Source organism: Globicephala melas, chromosome 8 (assembly GCF_963455315.2).
Source record: "Globicephala melas chromosome 8, mGloMel1.2, whole genome shotgun sequence".
NCBI lineage: Eukaryota > Metazoa > Chordata > Mammalia > Artiodactyla > Delphinidae > Globicephala > Globicephala melas.
In genome coordinates, this window is record NC_083321.1 from 14728696 (window position 1) to 14742930 (window position 14235).

The following is a 14235-nucleotide window of genomic DNA, read 5'->3' on the forward strand; positions in this document are numbered from 1 at the left end:
TTGTCTGTATGTTCATTGCATAGGAAAGAGAGAGTTCATAAAAAGTATTCCAGATGTGAAAAATGAAAGCCCTCTGTTGGGATGGGAAGGGTGGGCATGAACATTACACTTCTAGGATATTCATTCATTCAAAAAATATTTCTTGATGACCTATTACGTGCAAGACACTGAGTTAGCAATAGGGACACCACAGTGACTGGGCAGACAACATCCCTGACCTCCTGCAGCTCATGTTCTACAGGTAGAGATCTTCATTACACCGTCGTACAGATGAATATAAATCTAACTGTATTAGGTGTGGTAAGGGAAGCAAGAGTTCTCTCAAGAAGTGATAACTCATTAGTGCTCCAATCTTAACAGGAGACTCCCTTAAGTAAAAATATTTTGAGCTTGTACCCCTTGTACATGTATACTTAATTCTTTGTGAAGCATACGTAGGCTTCATATTATGTATACATATCGCTCTACTAATATATTGTGTCCATCATAAAACATGCACAAACATGGCCCTTTTAAAACAATAATGCAAAAATAAATTATAAAATGAGATTCTGTAATTTTATTCCATACACCAGATGGACTGTCTTACACACCCCTGTAGCATACAGTTAGTTCCATTTACTAGGTAAAGGTATTGGGGATGAGCGTTTGAAGTCTTCTAGGCATAGGGCATGTGCAAAGGTCCTGTGGAAAGAAGAAATATCACTTAGGAGGGACTGAAAGCAGGTCAAAGAGGGTAGAGCACAGAGGGCACAGGAGGGAGTGACTGCAAGCTAGCGAGGTGGGTCAGGCCAGAGAGCACCACACAGGACCTTCTGGGACACCATTAATATTTGGATATTTATCCCAAGAGCAATGGAAGCTACTGAAAGGTCTTAAGTGAGATGCGACGTGGTCAGATTTAGGCCGTGACAACATCCTTTTGGGTGGGGAAAGAGTAGAAATGCGGATACCAAGGAAACCCTGGAAAGAGACCATGATGGCTTGAGCCACTATGATGGTGGCAGTGCTTTGGAGAGATGCTTGGGTGTGGGCTTCAGGAAGAGACAGCAGTTAGGGACGACACTAAGTGTTTCACTTAGGATGGTGGTTGCAATCAATGAAACAAGGATGAGGCCATGGATTTTAAGTCATGAGTTCACCTTTGTGCAGGGCAAGTGTGAGGAGCCTTTGAGCTGTCTCCATGAAGATGTCAATTGTGCTGGTGGTTCCACAGGTCTGGAGCTCACAGTCTGGCTGTGATATATATTGGGGAATAGCAACCACAGCCATGAGTGTGGCTGAGAGACCGCCTGGGAAGAGTGCAGAATGAGAGGGAAGAGGGCCTAAGAACAAGTGCCGAGGACGCCAACATTTCATGAGACAAGGAGGGGTGGCCAGAGAGGAAGGAGAAAAACCTGGAGAATGTGATATCAAAATAATAACAATAACAAGAGAAAAACTTTTGAAGAGGAAGGGAATCACTGAGAACTCAAATAAGGTAAGACTGAAAAAAACCATAGGAATGAGACAGTGAAGTTTACCAGTGACCTTGGAGACCAACAGTGACCTTCAGTGGGCTGACGGGGCCTCTGGGAAAGTGTTGTAGAGTGGCTGGAAAGTGAGGAATGAGAACAGCATTGAGTATAGGCAGTTCTTTTGAGATGCATGACTGCAAAGGGGTGGAGAGGGCTAGGGCTGGGGCTGAGCAGGGGAAAAGAGGTCAAAGGAATATTGAGCACAGTTGAAAGCTGATGGGAAAGAGCCAGTTGAAAGAGAGAATGAACATTCAAGAGAGAGGGAGAGAGAGATTAAAAAAAAAGAAACAGCTAGTGTAAGGCCCCCACATGGGCAGATGGGGCACAAGGCTCTGATGGAAGGACTGGTCCTGGAGGGAGGGAGAGTGGGAGACACCTCCTGCAGTGTCACAGAACAGGGACGCGCACAGCATCTGTCTGGAGAAGAAGGGCAGGTCGCTGTGTCTTAACAGGACGCTAAGGGGCTTCCGTTCTCTTGGTTTCCTTTTTCTCTATGAAGGAAGTCAGAGGAGAGAGAGAAATTCCAGAATGTGGACTTGAGGGAGGAGTTAGGGAAACAGCAGGATTTCCGGAGAGGACTGGGTTTAAGGTTGGAGATCATGAATTGATCCTGGAACCATCCACCCTGTCTAGGTGACTCTCTTGCAGCACAGGGCTATCTGATGCAGCATCATGGTTTAGCGGGGCTCATCCAGCACTGGGGTTTCACCACGTGGCATTAGGGAAAGGATGGGGAGGCAAGGGAGGGTATTGTTGACATCATGGCCCATTTTCTCATTTGATCCAGCATCCAGTATGGTGCTTTGCCCCTCTCGAAGTTTTGAATACGTGCTTGCCAAACAGACACACCTGTGGGTTGGAAGCTTCAGGGCTTGAAGCTTGAAATGAGCTGAGGAAAAATATTTGACCTTTATAGTAAATTGGAGCCAAATATTCTGATATTATGGACCTTCCATGATCTAATCGTATTTTGTGACAACATTGTGTAGACTGCTCGAATGTTGGCCCTTGTCACGCAGAAGGGAAATCCAATAGATTTGGATCCCATTTAAGAGAAGGAACAGCTACATCTAGGGATGATACTCACCAGCTTTGAGTCAGCCAAAGTGACAGCTGGGAAGAGAATATTAGAAGAAGCCCCCTAGTGGCTGTCCCTTCCTTGAAATCTCCATGAAAGTCCCATGGTAAAGAATTAAATATATATATATATATATATATATATATATACACACACACATAACTGAATCATGTTGCTTTACAGCAGAAATTAACACAACATTGTAAATTAACTCTATTTCAATTAAAAAAAAAAAAAGAAAGTCACATGGAAGAACCAATCTGTTGCCCAAACATTGCTGTGACTGTAGACATCCAATGACACTCAGGGATTGTTTTTTTGGAAAAAGAAAGAGACCCGAGAGGTAATAATGGAGGTACTTTTCCTTGATGCAGCTCTCTTGGATTCTTCCTTCTCCCTACACGTCTCTCCACCCCTAAGCATTGTCAACTCTACTACCTGGGAGAAGTCTTCAGCATTGGAGGCCCTTCACAGCCTGGCCTCACCATTCCTTTGCAAATCCATCCCTCAGCCCCAACTTTTCTCTTCAGCTGGTTTGCCAGACCCACCACACCCTGAGCATGCTCCCCTCTGTACCCAGGCTGCTGCCTTTCTCTCCATTTGAGATACCTCTGCCTCTCCTCTCCATAGTTATCCTTGAATGTTGGGCTGAAGCTGCTTCTCCAGGAAGCCTTCTCTGATCTCACTGACTTTGAGGAACTCCTCTTTAGGTCTTCTGTAGCACAGAGTCCAGACCTTTGGCCTTTTAATTCTACCTTCTTTACTTATTTCCCTTTTGTAAAGTATGCATCAGGAGGAGCAAATAGCTTTCATCTTCCATATCAATTCTTATTAATTGGTAGTGGCGTCCTGGATCCCTGAGCTGAACAAGCTGTGTCTGATCACAGCAGGAAAGAACACTTTGATCGATTAGTCATGTCTGCCATGGGCAGAGGGTAGAAGAGTTGTAGCATCAGAGCCTCATATTTCCATTTATGGACTATCTCACCTCCACCATTGGATGGTAAACTTCCCAAGGGCAGAGAATTATTCCGTGGTACGTAGGGTGGTTGACTACATAGTTAGCAGGCAACAAGTGTGTGCCGATTTCTGTTTGGGCAGAAATCTGAAGGTTGGTTAATTGGAGGGTTTTGGCTTAAAACCAAAATATAAGGAGAATCTAGTTAAACAATCACTGTCCTGTTTTGAAGGCTCGTTTTACAACTTGGCAGTTTTTTATACCACTGGTTAGAAATTGATGTGCTTTCCAAGTGTCTACACATGAGTGGAAGGAAGTCTTCAATTAGTGGTTTTCTGCACGTTTTTTCTGAGCTGAATCACCTTTGATGGGTGCTATTCACATACTTGACGGGTTCTGCAGAATTCATCTCCTTTCTCTCCCACTCAGAAAAGTGTATTAGAACACAAATGTGTGAAAGAGGTATTGTTATAAGAGAAACCCTGAATGTGCTCTAATCAATTTTTAAATGAGTCAAAAACTATCAAATATCAGTACTTCAGCCATCATATGTAGTACACTGGCATAATAACAAGGTTGGAAATCGTTGCTTTTGTCAATGGTTTCATCAATTATCCAAGCATCATAGAATCAGGAAATCCTGTAACTATTCCGAAACAAGATCTTGAATTCAATGTCAAAAGGGTATATAACCATATTTTCCAACCTTTAATACCAAACTGCCTGTCTTAACATTAAAAACATGGCTCCCATAAATCAGAAACTGAGAAAAAAATTCTAAAGTATCCAAATGGACACTTGCTTAAGACCATGAGACCAACACCAAGTAAGCATGTGTGTTCCCATCTTATCCAAACTCATGATGATACAGGGCTGAGATCCCCCTCCAACACATGGACTCAGTTTAAAGAAAGACCTTTTGTTGTTGTTGTTTTTGGTTTTTTTGCGGTACGCGGACCTCTCACCGCTGCGGCCTCTCCCGTCGCAGAGCACAGGCTCCGGATGCACAGGCTCAGCGGCCATGGCTCACGGGCCCAGCCGCTCCGCGGCATGTGGGATCTTCCTTCCTGGACCGGGGCACGAACCCGTGTCCGCTGCATCGGCAGGCGGACTCGCAACCACTGCGCCACCATGGGAGTCCCTAAAGAAAGACTTTTAAGTCTCTAGTGAACCAATACAGTGGAGGGGGCAGTGGAATTTTAAAAGTTAAAGGCTGGTTGCGGGACTTGGCTCAGAGATGAAACCCATTGTCAACAGCCGTGCTATGATAGCTGGAGATGGGAGGATAAGGATGGATAGATGGGGAGGGAAGGCTGGGTTTGAGCCCCAGTTTACTGACCAGGGGAGTTTTCTGTGCCCCTTTAAAATAACCTAGCTTTGAAACAACGCTTCTGACAAGTGTTGATTAGGTTATAACATAGTCTTGACCTTATCGTAGCTCAGGTCACAAGTGAAACACATTTTCTGCACAAGGAATGTCAAATCCAGATTCAGAACTGAGAGCAGGAACAAAGCTGATGCCCAAACACCCAGGCAGGTCATTACACCACTACCAGGTGGGGAGGGGCGTGGGGTCATCAATCTAATGATGTGAGATGTGACAGCACATCAAGTGCAATGATCTGGACGTTTCCATTTTTACCAGTTTATGGCTGGTATCCAGAGACACAGTCCGCAGGGAACCATGTTGTGGAATGTCATTTAGCAGCACTGGCTTCGTGGTGGACTCGTGGTCCACGCCTAGAGCTCTCATACATTAGCTGTGGGATCCTGGACAAGTTTCAATGTCTCTGAGTCTCAACTTCCTCCTCTGTAGAGAAAGGAATTAAGTTATTTTTATTTATTAACACTAGGGTATAGAAAAGAGAAAACAGTGGGCACTTATCTCTAGGGTTGTGTGAGGGTCAAATGCAGTAAAGTCTGTTGCGCTTTGCAGAGCGTCGGGTGCAGAGGAAGTGGTAGAGAGATGGTGGCCATATTGCCCTTTCAGGCTTTGTGATGTAACTGATGGAGTCAATGCAGCACCACCTACAAGATTCTCTGGGTGGGATCTTGCCATTGTGTGGTTTCCAGCCCTGTGGAATTATAGTTTTTAAAATCTGCCTTTGAATTCTGTGTCTTCCAGAAGAATGGGGATAATGGCAACACTCATTGCCCCTCCTTCTCTCGTAGGGCTTTAAGCTTTGGTGATACCCGCTGTTCTCTGAACACACTGCAGACTTTCATGCGGCTGCCTTGACCCAGAAAGCCCTTCCCCCACTTCTGCGCCTGTCAAACTGCTGCCCGGGCTTCGGGGCGGGGCTGGGGGGCAGCAACCAAAAGTCAGAGTCTCTGAATCGTTATGAAATTCTCCTCCCATTATACACCCCACCCCGCCCTGTCCCTTCCCCGGGCAAAGTTTGATGTGCTTCTACGCACTCTGTCTCGTGTTTCGCTGGTCCCCATCATAGTGATTATTATTACACTAATCGCCCCACCACCCACCCTCCTTCACCAGCCATCCACGCATTGATTCCATCAATCATCATTGAACTGTCTGTGGGGAGCTGAGAGGACGTGACAGAAGGAGGTCGTGCCTGTGAGCAGCTCACCACACAAGAGGACGTTTCTCCATCTACCCTGCCTGGCATTCTAGGACCTCCCCAAAACCAGGGCGTTCCCACGTGAGTCTCAGGGACCACCTGTGTCACAGTCACCCTAGGGAGCTTCTTAGACACACAGATTCTTTAGGATCCACCTAAGACCTCTGAGTCAAGGCAGGGGAGGCACTTGGGAAGCTGATTTTTACATTCTCCCAGGTGAAATTTCTATACATCGAAGTGTGGAACCAGCACTTCAACTCTCTTCCTCTGACTAAAGGGCACGCAGGGGCAGAGTAAGGGGTGGCGGGGCCAGGCAGTGGCCCAAGCAACAGTCTAAGGGGCACAAATCGTGGGTGAACAGTAAAGGATGACTACAAATGTGAGGAGGTGGGAAAGGGCTGGAAGCACGACAGAGCGGGTAAACAGAGGACTCTGCAGAGAGCCAGCCCGGGTTTGAACCTTGCCTCTACTACTCACTAGCTGGCTGTGCATCCTGACCTGTAAAATGGGATTGATCATAGCAGCACTTCCTGATAGGGTTATTATGAGGATTCAGTGAGCTCATATTGGAAGAGTACAGGGCACAGGTGGGCAGAACCACAAGATGGAAGAGGCTGGGAGGACTCTGAGTTTGGAGAACAGCCAGCAGACCCTTTAAGACTGAGAGAAATCAGCTTTTATTGTGTTCAGCCACTGAAGTTGGGGGTTGTTTGTTACATAGCAGGTGGTCTTCCCTGACTAATACAAGGTCATGAACAAGTGTCCTGCTAGCCAAGAAGGTTCAATCAGTTGTAGGTGTGTGCAAGGATGCTCCACAGAGGGAATGGGCAGAGAGGATCAAGGCTTTGGGTTGTTAAGAGCTTCTATAGCTGCACTTCAAATTCTCTTTAGAGGAGTTATCTATACAGTTGGAATGAAAATTTGGACAGATGGTTGTTCACACAGACTCTAGGAGTTGGTCCTTCCCTGGAAGAAAAATGACTGTTTTTCTCAGTTAACTTCTAGCTTGATTTATTGCATGTTGTCCAACATAGGAAGAAAGAGTCCTGCTTCTCCACTAGAGCACGCATGTGTGTGTGTGTGTGTGTGTGTGTGTGTGTGTGTGTGTGTGTGTGTTGGGGAGCAGAGGGAATGTGGTACTAGCCAGTGTCCTGTGAAATATCCCAAGTCACAAAATAAATAAGCGAAACTTTTCTGTCCTGATGGTAATTTAAAACATTTTAATACTAAAACAATAATATGGAGTCAAATACAAAAAGTCACATGAACTTTAAGATAGAACTGGAGATTTCAAGAAAGAATCCCAATTACGCCAGAAGACTTCCCATTCTCTGGAGTACGTGTTACCTTCGTCTGCCTCTGGTGCTGCTTTGGAAGGAAAGTTTGAGAAACACTGACCCAGAGACAAGTGGATCCTAACTACAGGTCCACAGACAGGTTCTGGGCTGGCCATGTGTAGGAATCACTTGGGACACTCACTCAACATTCAGATTCTTATGCCCACTCCAGAAAGCCTAATTCAGCAGGTGGGCAAGAGGCATGTGTGTGTGTGTGTGTGTGTGTGTCTATCTAAATTTTATTGAGGTACTGTTGTCATATAGTGAAATGCACACATCCCAAGTCACTAGTTTGATCAGTTTTGACAAATCTGTCCTCTAGGCTCTAACCCACACTTCGACCATGCCTCTTACCACTCAGTTCTCCCCAGTAGCAATCAGAACCACGGTTCTGATTTCTATCACCATTCATTAGTTTCACCTGTCCTAGAACTTCATCTCCATCGGTGTTTCTCAATCCTGGCGCTATTTACATTGGGGTGAGATGATTCTTTGTTGTGGGGGGCGGTCCTGTGCATTGTAGGATGATGGCTAGCAGCATTCTGGCCTCTACCCGATAGCAGCCTCCACCTCTAGCCGTGACAACCAAGAATGTCTCCAGACATCGCAAATGTCCCCTGAGTTGAGAAACTCTGATATAAATGGAATCACACAGTATAGATGCTTATGTATTATGCCTTCTTTTTTTGACCATGTTTTTGCAACTTACCCTGTTGTTGAGTATATTCACAATTCCGTCCTTTACTGTTAAGGAGTCTATACCATTGTAAGAATACGCCACGACGTACCTGCCCGTTCTCCTGTTGATGGGCACTTGGGCTGCTTTCTGTTTTGGGCTAGTATGACTAAAGTTACTATCAGTATTCACGTATAAGTCTTTCTGTCAACATATATTTTCATCTTCTTTGGAAAAATACCTAGGAGTGGAATTGTTGGGTCACAGGGTAGATATATGTTTAACTTTTAAGAAACTACCGGTTGTTATTTACCATGGCTAAGACATGGAAGCAACCTAAATGTCCATCAGCAGATGAACGGATAAAGAAGATGTGGTGCATTTATACAATGGGATACTACTCAGCCATAAAAAAGAATGAAGTAATGCCATTTGCAGCAACATGGATGGACCTAGAGATTATCATACTAAGTGAAGTCAGACAGAGAAAGACAAGTACCATATGATATCACGTATATGTGGAATCTAAAATATGATACAAATGAACTTTTTACAAAACAGAAACAGACTCACAGACATAGAAAACAAATTTATGGTTACCAAAGGGGAAAGGGGGTTGGGGGAGAGATAAATTGGGAGTTGGGAATTAGCAGATACAAACTGCTATATATAAAATAGATAAACAACACGTTTCTACTGTATAGCACAGGGAACTATATTCAATATCCTATAATAAACCATAATGGGAAGAATATGAAAACGAATATATATATTCTTTTGTGCTAAACAATATGAAAAAGAATATAGATACTGGTCCCAATGCATAAATCAAAAACTTTACATAGACTCCAGGGTCAAATAAGTATTTCCAACATTGGCCAAGGGCTTGCCATGCCAGCCTCTCTGCTAAGAGCTTACACCCAGTTGTCTTTTCTACTCCTCAATCCAACCTCAGGAGATAGGTACTATTATGAACACTCCCTTTTATAGATGAAGAAACCGGGGGCACAGAGAGGTTAATTAATCAGACCCAAGATCACACAGCGAGTAGCTGGCAGAGCCTGGACTCCAACCAAGCTGTCTTGTTTTAGAGCATGAACTCTGACCACAAGGCTGTATTTCAAACTCTTGTACACATGTTAGTATGCATAATTGCCAGCATCAGAGCCCAGAGTGACAGAGGCTGTCAGGTCCCTGTCCTCTGACCCAGCTCCCCTCTGAAGGGGACTTTGCTGTGCTGAGCCTCAGACCCCAGCCACAATGGCCCATGTTTGGTGTCGTCTGAAAACTCTATATTCATCTCTCTCTTACTCTGCCATCTCTTTCTTTAAAGTTCAAGTATAAAGGGCAAAGCCATCCGTTTCCATTTCCAGTTGGGACTGTTTCCCCCACCCGTAACTTCTGGTTGCTGTGATGCTTTAATGTGGATGCCCCAGAGTGAAAACCCGAATTAATAAACAGCCTTTAGGTGAAAAAATTAATCATGTCACAAAAGCGGTCACCTAACATCTCTAGTAAGGTTAAACATTTGTTTACAGATCATTAACTACATAATTAATTTCCTTTTTATCAACATAAGCCCCATAAAAAAAGGACAGCATCTGTCTCATTCACTTCGATGTTCCTAACACTTAGCGTAGGATCTGGCCTGTCGTAGGGCATCAATAAATACTTGTTCATTAAATGAAGGTTTGTCCCTCCCCACCCATGCCATCTGTCTTAGCCTGGATGACAGGAAAGCTGAGCCTGCCAGAGGCCTCCGGGCTTTTCTTCAACAGCAAGTGACATCCAGGGATGCAGGAGGGAGGAGAGGAGGCAGGGGGGCGCACACAGGGAGCGTTACTGAGCCAGCCACCAGCTGGTGTCCAGGGCGACTGCTGGATCTCGAGGTGTCATCTTCTGAAATGTCACTGAACTGTTTGGGAGGAATAGCGAGGAAGAGGGAGGAGCCCCCAGTGGTCGAATTTCCCCCACGGAGTTTTAACTCCTGACACATCCGGGTTGCCCTTGAGTGGACCCAGAGTGCCCCTGGGTGTCTCACATCTCAGCAGCCACTAAGAAGTCCAGGGCAGGTGCAAGAGGAGTGTGGCACGGGTGTGACATAAGACACTTTGGGGCTGTGCCTATGTGAAGCTGGTCGGTGTCCACGCAGAGCTGGCCACGTGGGGAGAAGCAAGTGGCTCATGGCCCCGGAGACAGGTGAGGAGGGAGGAGCCAAGGATACGAATCAGAAGGGGCTGATGCTCCAGTGAGGGTGTCTCTCGCATCTCTGTACCTGCCATGCCAAGCACAGCTGGGCATTCCCTAATCGTTGAACACTCGCCTCCACTGGAAACCTTCCCTGATTCATCCTGCATCTCTATTTCCAGACCGTCTTTTCTGGGTTCAAAGGGCATTTAGAAAGAGAATCCCACTTTGAAATCTTGCCGCTCCTACACTGGCGGTGTAAGGCTTGAACTCAGGTCCTCCCATGGGCTTTGCCCTGCTGAGCACCTCCTTCCTCCCAGACACTCATCCGCTCCAACCATAATCCCTTCCCAGGCTCCCTCCCTCAAGTCCCAAACCTCTTTTCTGCTTCTCGGGCTTTGAAGTTTAAGCTATTTAAGTGGAAACATAGATGCATTTGAAAGATGGGGTGGAACCAGGGTTTTGAAACATAACAAAGAAGATTATACAAGGGAACAAGATAGGTAATCAGCTGCTGCTTTCACTACTTGGAGAGGTTCATGTAGTGGTCAGCAGACTCTGCTTCTTGCCTGGTCAAGGGCTATAAATCATTCTCCACTAAAGGCAGCCATTGCCATACAGGATCTTACCAAGGCAGGACGAGGATAAACAGTAAAAGAGGATGCGTTTGTCTGGATGCAGAGGGTCTCAGGGAGATGTTTGAGCCTAGGTAGAGTTTCTCTACACCAAGATCATGATCTCCTGTGATGCTCAATAAAAAATGCATTGCATCAGTTCAGGATGCTTTGGGCTGCAATTCACAAAGACCCCAACCCAAACGGGCTTCAACAATAAGAACAACATTATTCATGTAACCAGAAGTACAAAGGTAGGACAGCTTTCAGGCTCAGTTGAGTCGGTGGTTTAATGACACTGTCATCAAAGACATAGCTTCCTTCTGTCTCTCTACTCTGTGGTCCACCTTGTCGGCTCTGTTCTAAGACCGGCTCACCTTGCTGTCGCGAGGCAGGGCCACATACCTCGTATTCAGCAGGGGAGAGAATCTCTTCTGGTGCCGTGCAAAGCAAGTCCTTTCATTTTGTCTGGGGTGGCTTCCCCAGGGCAGAAACAGTTCCCAAGATGATGCCAAGAACGATTGGAATCAGACCAAAGAGAACCCCCCTCCCCAGCCTTGCCCCGGAGCTGGGGTGGGACCCAGAAAACCTGGTGACCTGGACGGAAGTAGAGGGAGCAGGGAATTGATATTGACGGACACCCAAGAAAAGCCTAGCCCGTTACAGGCTCCTGATGTTCTCAGGGGCACACAAAGTGAGACCCACTGTGTAGGGAGGAATTCGAACTCAGGCTCTGCAGAGACTTGAGGTGACACAGACTGGACCTCACTCAAAACTGAGCCCAGTGATTATTTCCCCATTAAAAATGCAAAGTCAGCCAAATATGATCTAACTGGGAATTAATCAACATAGCCCTTTTCTAAAATGATTGAACTGAGATGAAACCGAGTGTAAATGTAACAGTGTTCCCTAGACCAGCCCAAGAGCCTCCGTTCTGGCCGCAGAAGTGACAGAACAGGGTGACTCTGAGAAGAGGATGTGGTCCAGTGGCCTGCGGGAAGCTGTGGGAAGCTGCCGCACAGGGGGGAGTCTTAGCAGCCCGAGCCCCGTGATGCTGCAGTTGCCACTTAGAATCCAGCATCCAAAACAAATAAGGACTTATTTTTTTGAAAAACAGCTGCAAGGCAGTGGAAATGACACAAATTGGAAGTGAAAACTCTCTGGAGGCTTGGTTATAGACTGCGCATCAGTGGTATGACCTTGAACTTCCTCCATTCTCCGTTTTATTGTGAAATAGTATAATTAGCATAACTCGGATGAAATGTTAGAGGCAGGCAACACTTTGTGGAGGACAAAAAGACATGGGGACATCGGCCATTGCTCTGTGTGTCTCCTCCCGGGGTCCAGCCTTCCTCCCCAGCCCTCCCTCTGCCTTCCAGACCCCCTGTCCTTCAAGGTCTAGCTCACGCCCTGGCTCCTCCCTGACCTCCAGGACTCCTCTGCCTGCCCCCTGCAGGTGTCCTCTGCTCTCTCCCACCTGTTATTTACACAGGCTGTCTGCCACCTGCTTCTGTACGGCAGTCCCAAACTGTCAAATATACTCTTTTTTTTTTTTTTTTTTTTTTGCGGTACGCGGGCCTCTCACTGTTGTGGCCTCTGCCGTTGCGGAGCACAGGCTCCAGACGCACAGGCTCAGTGGCCGTGGCTCACGGGCCCAGCCGCTCCGCGGCATGTGGGATCTTCCCGGACCGGGGCACGAACCCGCGTCCCCTGCATCGGCAGGCGGACTCTCAACCACTGCGCCACCAGGGAAGCCCCGAATATACTCTTATTTACTCTCCTGTTTGTGATTGTCTCCCCAACTCACCTGTACCGGCAAATAAAGAACAGAGTCTCCCACCTCTTTGTAGCTTGGCTTGTGGGAGTGAAACAAGCCTTGAAATCACGTTGCCTCTTGAGCGATAACTCAGAGGTGAAATGACCTGCCAAAAGTTCCTCAAGCTCAGACGGTTGGGTCAGTACTAGAAGCCAGGCCCCTGGATGCCCAGTGACACTCTCAATGTGGTGGAGGTGCAAAGGGGGGCCTGACTTTACAAATCATACAGCTCCTCCCAGGGTGCCTAGTCGAAATGTGTAATAATGACAAGCGTCTCTGAAGGGTGGGTGCTGCCTGGCAAAGGCTTGAAGGCAGAAGAAAGGTTGGGGGCCCCTGGGGCAGTGGGCTTTGGGGCCAGGCTGGTCTAGGCTTGATCTTGTCACTGCCCGCACTGTCTGGTCCAGGGCAACCTTGGTCCATTGAAGTCGGAAGTGCTTTTCGAGCTCATGCGTGCCAGATGCGCTCAGCAGAGATCAGGATAGAGGTGTCCTAGCTTGGGCTGCATTATAGCCTACTGGGCAGTGTTTCCAAGCGGGGAATGAAGGGTTTTATCCTCCCTAAGCCCCTTAGGGAGTTCTGAAGGATACATGAGGCAATGCAGGGGCTGCAGCCCTCAGGGTGCCCGCAGGAAGTGGGTGCTCAGGAGAGGCTGGCTCGTGCTTCTCACCCCTTTCGCACCTTCTCATGGACTCTCCGTCCATTGTCCAGTCAATGAGGATAGTTAGGAATGCTCCCGTCATCAAGTTCCAGCCTCCTTCAGGAACGGTTGGGGACAGAGTCTCAACCAGGGAAGAATGTCCAGGAGTTGTCCTGGGGCAGTGAAATGTACAGAGTGCAAACACACTAAACCTGAACTTTGAAACAGTGCAACCACCGCCCCCTCCAGGACTGCACACTCCTCCCAGCCTCTCAGTCACTCCTGCCACTGGGTAGAGCAGCCTTGACGCCTGGCCAGCCCCTCCAACAGCGGCAGAGCTGGGGGGGCAGGAGGACAGCAGGACAGCATGGAGGGCAGGCAGCTCCTTGGGGGCTCTGCTGTGGGTTGTTACCTGCCTCAAGCTGAGGGCCGTTTTGTGGGTTGCCCACCCAGTGCGCCAGCAACTCAAGCTCTAGATCCGGTCGTCCACCCTCAATTTCCTGGGGACTGGACGGGTCCTCGGTATTGCTGCCTGTTAAATAACTTTGAATCCCTCAAGCAGGAGAAATCTCAGTCCCCAGTGGAGGCAAAGATAGGAGATTCCACTCCTGTATGAGGCAGCCTTGCTCACTTAAGACTTGACAAGCAGGTGGGTCTTTGTGTAAAGAAAAGATGGACTTTCCCCCAGGTGGACTCAGCCCTACCCCAGGGCACATAGCTGGGCAAGGGGTGCACGAATTGCATTTCAGCCCCCACTTGCTCCGCATCCAGACATCTTTGTGCAGTGCACAGAGCACACAGCTGAACATGGCAGCCCTAGCCACAAGTATGTA

General features: G+C 47.3%; 1 protein-coding gene across 1 annotated transcript in view; it reads left to right on the top strand.

The window, feature by feature from the left end:
• The window catches only part of SYT13 (synaptotagmin 13), a 42177-nt gene that overhangs the window by 12403 nt on the left and 15539 nt on the right, over positions 1 to 14235 (top strand). The gene's annotated exons all lie outside the window — the stretch shown is intronic.